Source organism: Lepidochelys olivacea (genome assembly GCF_965140295.1).
Source record: "Lepidochelys olivacea isolate rLepOli2 genome assembly, chromosome: 9".
NCBI classification, from domain to species: domain Eukaryota; kingdom Metazoa; phylum Chordata; order Testudines; family Cheloniidae; genus Lepidochelys; species Lepidochelys olivacea.
Genome location: NC_140419.1, coordinates 28,953,920 through 28,959,280, shown reverse-complemented (window position 1 = coordinate 28,959,280; position 5,361 = coordinate 28,953,920). Strand labels below are relative to the sequence as shown.

The 5,361-nt window shown below is 39.5% G+C and overlaps 1 protein-coding gene across 3 annotated transcripts in view; it reads left to right on the top strand.

Moving 5' to 3' along the window:
* AGTR1 (angiotensin II receptor type 1) overlaps positions 1-5,361 on the top strand; it is a 44,880-nt gene that overhangs the window by 374 nt on the left and 39,145 nt on the right. The window contains exon 1 of one of the 3 annotated variants that reach the window (XM_084639903.1): positions 18-107. The exons of the other annotated variants lie outside the window; for them this stretch is intronic. The gene's annotated coding sequence lies outside the window, so the exon portion shown is untranslated. Of the gene's footprint in view, positions 1-17; positions 108-5,361 lie in introns of those variants that run through there. 3 annotated transcript variants of the gene reach the window in all.

Below are 5,361 nucleotides of genomic sequence, written 5' to 3'. Positions count from 1 at the left end.
GGGTGCTTTAGCAGCACCGAGGAGGGGGCAGTAACTCTAAGCCTGCCAGTAACTGAGGTAGTAACCGCCCTTGTGGTTTTCCTGCCCTCTCCCCACGCCAGGGTCAGGTAAGTTGGCTTTGTGCTCATCTGCCGCTCAAGCACTGCGGGGGTTGCTTTCTAGACAGAAGTGAAAAGTTTTAAGGCTTTTTTGCATTTGCTTTATGAGAGCACTAAAATCTATTCTGCCTTGTGTCTTGGTTCAATTGCTTTTTAAAGTTAATTGATAGGACAGAATTGCAGGACGATACGGGTACAGCATATCTGAGGGAGTTAATACATTTTCCCTTGGAAGGTGTTTTTGTTTCATGTTCATCAGGGGAGTATTAGTTCAGATTATTTTAATTTACTCTTATTTTCACAGAAAAAATGTCCAGTTGCCTAATGAAAAAATGTATCCACGGTTTCTGATCTGTTACATAGTTTTATGATAAATGTATACTTTGTATAAAGTTGGAAGTGGAATCCCTTTTCCCTTGCCAAAATGCAATCATCTCCAAGCAGACCCCAGCATGAAGATAGTACCGTTGCATCAAGGCCAATTTATTGAAACCATGCCACATATTTATCTTTATTTTGCGGCTAGCTAGATAGGGCCAGCTTGCAAACGCGCAGCCATGGCATGCGGATGCTCTCTAATATCTTGTCAACAGTTCCAAGACAGAGTAAAGATGCCACTTACCAAAAGTGATGGAATTTAGAGCAGTGACCCCTCTGACTCAGGAGATTATTCCAGCTATTCATAACGGGCCATAGGGAGTCCTGGTGTAACTCCATTAAAGGCACCAGAGATGCCAATGGTGAAATCTCTTCTATTTGCTTTTATTACAGATCCAGACTGAACATTCGAAATGCAGCTTTTGCTATCTCGTATCAGATATTGGTTTGGTCTAGATTTTGTAAATTTCTACCTGCATAACCAAATTTCATTCAGTTTTTTCTGAATGTGAAAAAAAAATACAACAGGATGTTTCCATATTTTAACATTTAATATTTAAGTGACTGCAGCTGTTAAATGTATGAGGTACAATGCTTGTAAAAATCTATGATATGTTATTTACAGACATGCATCCTGGAATATCTCAAGATTTGAGCAAACCCATTGGTGCCAGCAAAGCAACTGGATAAATCACCAGTTGGTTCCCAGTATTTACAAGTAATCAACTTGCAGAGTCAAATTATGCCCTTTGTTACACCTATGCAACTCTTCTGAAATTAATAGAGAGTCAATTGGAATGAATGGCAGGATTCAGACCACAACAGTTTGCAATTCATTTTGAATTTCCACAGGTATTGGAGTGTAACAATAGTGTATTTTAAAAACCAAGTGCCATAATGTGGGGAAGTTCAGTGAATAAACTCAGTGAACCTGTCACTTGTACTTGCTGGAAGTACTGAATTTGGAGAGGTTTTGTTCTTATATTCTTGATGGGAAATCACCACTCCCTTTAACATAGCTGTATGAACACAACAACGCTACAGTACATTAGAATTAAAGTCAGTAGGATCTGCCTGAATAAGAGGGGCTGAATATGGCCTAAAGCCGGTAATTAATGTGGTGATGTTAAAGTGCTGTGGCAGCAGCGTTTTATGATTAGACAAACCTTTCAATCTCTTGATTAGGGTGATCCTTTTTGTTTTTTTGCCATCATAATCTTTTAAAACACCACAAAATGTCTAAATATTAAGCAACAATTAAACTGAGGGTTGGAAGGGTGGAGCTTAGACTAGTTTTTGCTTTACTGGTATAATTCTCCAGCAGGCACTGAGCATCTGTTGTGTACTTTTCATCTCTACAAACCCTGCACCACATTCTCACAGCAATGTTAAGTCAGGAATACATCCCTTGAGTACTTCCTGATGTATTTGCTAAGAGTATTGCCAAGAGTGGGAAGCTAATCTGCCCCTTTACTGCTTGTTGTAGGGGGAACGATGTTCATCTTGAGATTTGAAAATAGTGGGCACAGTTCTCTTAGTTACACTTGTGCATTTTGTTGACTGAAATTGAGTTAATTCCTGATTTACACCAGAGAAGGGGAAAGGAGAATCAGGCCCATTGTTTTCAGGGGCGTGACATGTCCTATCTTCTAGCCAGGGAACAGCACTTTGCAATTTGCACATGCCATACAACCCATGGTAATGGGAAGCTATCCGTTTCTATGGCAATAATGACAGCCAGAGGTGTTAGTACCACAACATTGCAGAAAGGCAGAGCATGCTGTCTTGTCAGGTTACATCACCACTCTAGAAATTGTTAATTAATCTCCCAGTGTAAGACAAAAAAGAAGTTCAGTTCTACATTTTATCTGCGAACTGATAATAATGTCTGCCTGGTGGCTTCCTTTTTGTCACTATTGTAAGTGTGTAAAAGAAAGAGGCAGAGAGACAGATTGTAGAAATAGAGTCCTATTTACACTTTAATTACACTGTTGAAATATTGGACTGTATTTGCACACATAAAGGTGATTTTTCCCCCCTTGAAGTCTGCAGCATAACTGATACATGAAACTCTTCTTGGGTTAGATAATCTATTCTTTTAAAGTGCTGGTCTACTATGAGAACTGACTGAAATTGTCATCATGGTGTTACATATTTATTGCTTCTCAATAACTTCTGGATAAAATCTGTTCAGTTAAAAGCTAGTTTTGAAGGCTACCAGCCATCCAAACTCAGCCTGGGATCTCAAAATCAAATGGATTTTTTTTCTGGCTCATGGATTAACACCACTAGAGTCTCCATAATCTGAATTTAATTAACAATTCTACTGATAATGCATGAGCCAGAATCGATTCCATTTCAGTCTCCTGGTGCTGTATGGGATCTCCAGAGCTATTATGTGTAAGAGGTAGGAAATATTTATTTTACTCAGTAAATTAAGCAGATATCATGAATATATAAAGGGAGCTGCTCTCTGGAGCAGAAAGTGTTCAGAAAGTGCTAATATTCAGAGTACGATACTTCACATTCTTGACAATTTCATTTCAGATGGTGGGAAAGCACTGCATTTATTTGGGCCCACTGCATACGTTTCTGTACTGTAATCATTTTAAATACCATATGTTGTAAAGGAATAAATATTTAAAAATCCAATCTCTTATTTCAGTATTACCAATCTCTCTGGCAATCCCCTGTGCTTCCATACCATGGTTCACATTAACTACACAATGGGAATGTCATTGTTTCAAAAAAGTTATATAAATTACAAGCTCCAGTCACAAACAGAGTACCAATTAAACAACCCTCACTAGCAAGAAAGGAGAGCCCCACGTATGGATACTAGACCAAACATTCACAGTCATGCATTCAAGTACTAACTAACCTTCCATTTTCTTCAGGATATTTCTGGAACATCTTTTTCACATGTGGAAAAAAACCAGCCAAGATCCTTGCCAGCCCAAAGCTCCTCTATAATGATCAGTATTCTCCTGCAGTGCTCAGACTGCAACCACCTCCCAGTATGGCCCCAACGAGATGCCAAGCAGTAGCAGGAGAATAAGTAACGGCTCTCGACTATAATTCTTCACATTTTCAGCATCTGAGCTGTTATGTAAAACCTACAGTGTTTTCTGAATTTTAGGCACACTGCTATGTGCCTAACAATTCCATCTCCTTTTCTTCCCCAGTGAACTTCACAAAGGATCAATTCCTGTCTGTGGTTTCATATGCAGAACTCCTACTGAACACAACAGGAGCTGCAAGCATATAGCAAAGTTACTAAACGTGGCATAATTTTAATCTCCTGTTCCCACTTAGGACTCTAACATAATTCCACACTCTACAAGGTGTAGAGCAAGGTATCGGATCAGGGCAAGCTTTTGTTAGACACATTTTCTTCCAGTTTAAATGACATCAACAGATTTCTCCCCCAATATCATTTCCATTTACGTGTACCACTTACAGAGCAGGCCCTCTGAAAACACCACTGCCTAAAGGAGCATGAGTGTAAAAGTATGTCACACCATACTTTCTCATCCAATACAGTTGTGCACTCTTCAGTCAAATACTCAGTAGCAAATCAGAGCTTCTGAAGAAAAGTTAAAAGTAGACAGCTACATACAAATGTTCATGCTTCTTTCCCTTCTTTGTAGGTACCTGATCTGAAATATTGATCAACTTTCTCTAACTCAGTGGTTCTCAAACTTTTGTACTGGTGGCCTCTTTCACATAGCAAGCCTCTGAGTGCGACCCCCCTTATAAATTAAAAACACTTTTTAATATATTTAACACCATTATAAATGTTGGGTGCAAAGCAGGGTTTAGAGTGGAGGCTGACAGCTCGCGACCCCCCATGTAATCACCTCACGACCCCCTAAGGGATCCCGACCCCCAGTTTGAGAACCCCTGCTCTAACTAATCCCTATTGTTCTGCTGTTTCTAACTTTTATACTTTGCAAAATATATTTTGGCAAAAAATAGTATTTGGTAAAGGTGTTTAGCCCATGTCTTCGCACTAAGAAGAATCTGCATTATTTTGAACACTTTGGGGAACTCAATGAATAATAAGAATATTTTAGACACCATAAAATATATAGTTCCTGGTACTTTGTTTTGGGTCTTTTTTAGCCAGCAGTCTTGGGAGATTTATAGTAAAAACAATCATAGCAACTGTGATAGCTCGCAACAAAAATGTCCATGAAACTAAATGGTTAGTCTAATCATTTACAGACTTATCTTTTAGATAAATGATGGACCAGGCTAAAATGACTTTGGGCTTTCAACTGAATCATAACTAAAAGTGGAAAACAGGATGATCAGCAAGGTGTGATCTTTCTATTCACTGTTGTGCTACCTCCTCAAACTATTACAGATTTACTCTCCTAATTACCTCTTGCAATCTTCGTTCCATATGATATCTGCGAGATAGCAGAACTATCCAGGCACGACATGCATCAACTGTGTACAAATATTGGCTAGCATGCTTGGTTATCGTTTGTGGTGTTTATCTGGTATCATTATTCAGTAGCACATCTCCTGTAGGGGTAGAAAAGGGGTAAAAACTGAAGGCAACCTCACACTGATAAAACAAGGCATCAGTTAGTGGCATGATGTGGGGGAGAGAAAAATGAAACAGCAGCAGAAGGCAGCACTGGCAGTATCTGAAGAACCGTGCTAAAGTCAAGCACCCTAAGATGTAGGGTGACAAGGCGGCACATGAAGGGAAGATGCTCTCCCTGGTGCCTTTTAGGAAATAGCTGTGTTAGATACAAGACCACAGAAATAATGGATATTACCAAGCGTCTGATGATAGAGTCCCCTGAGGGGAGACTCCCTGATAGAAAAGCAAGAGTGGGTACCTCTACTGCCCCGCTCCTTACTTCTCAGA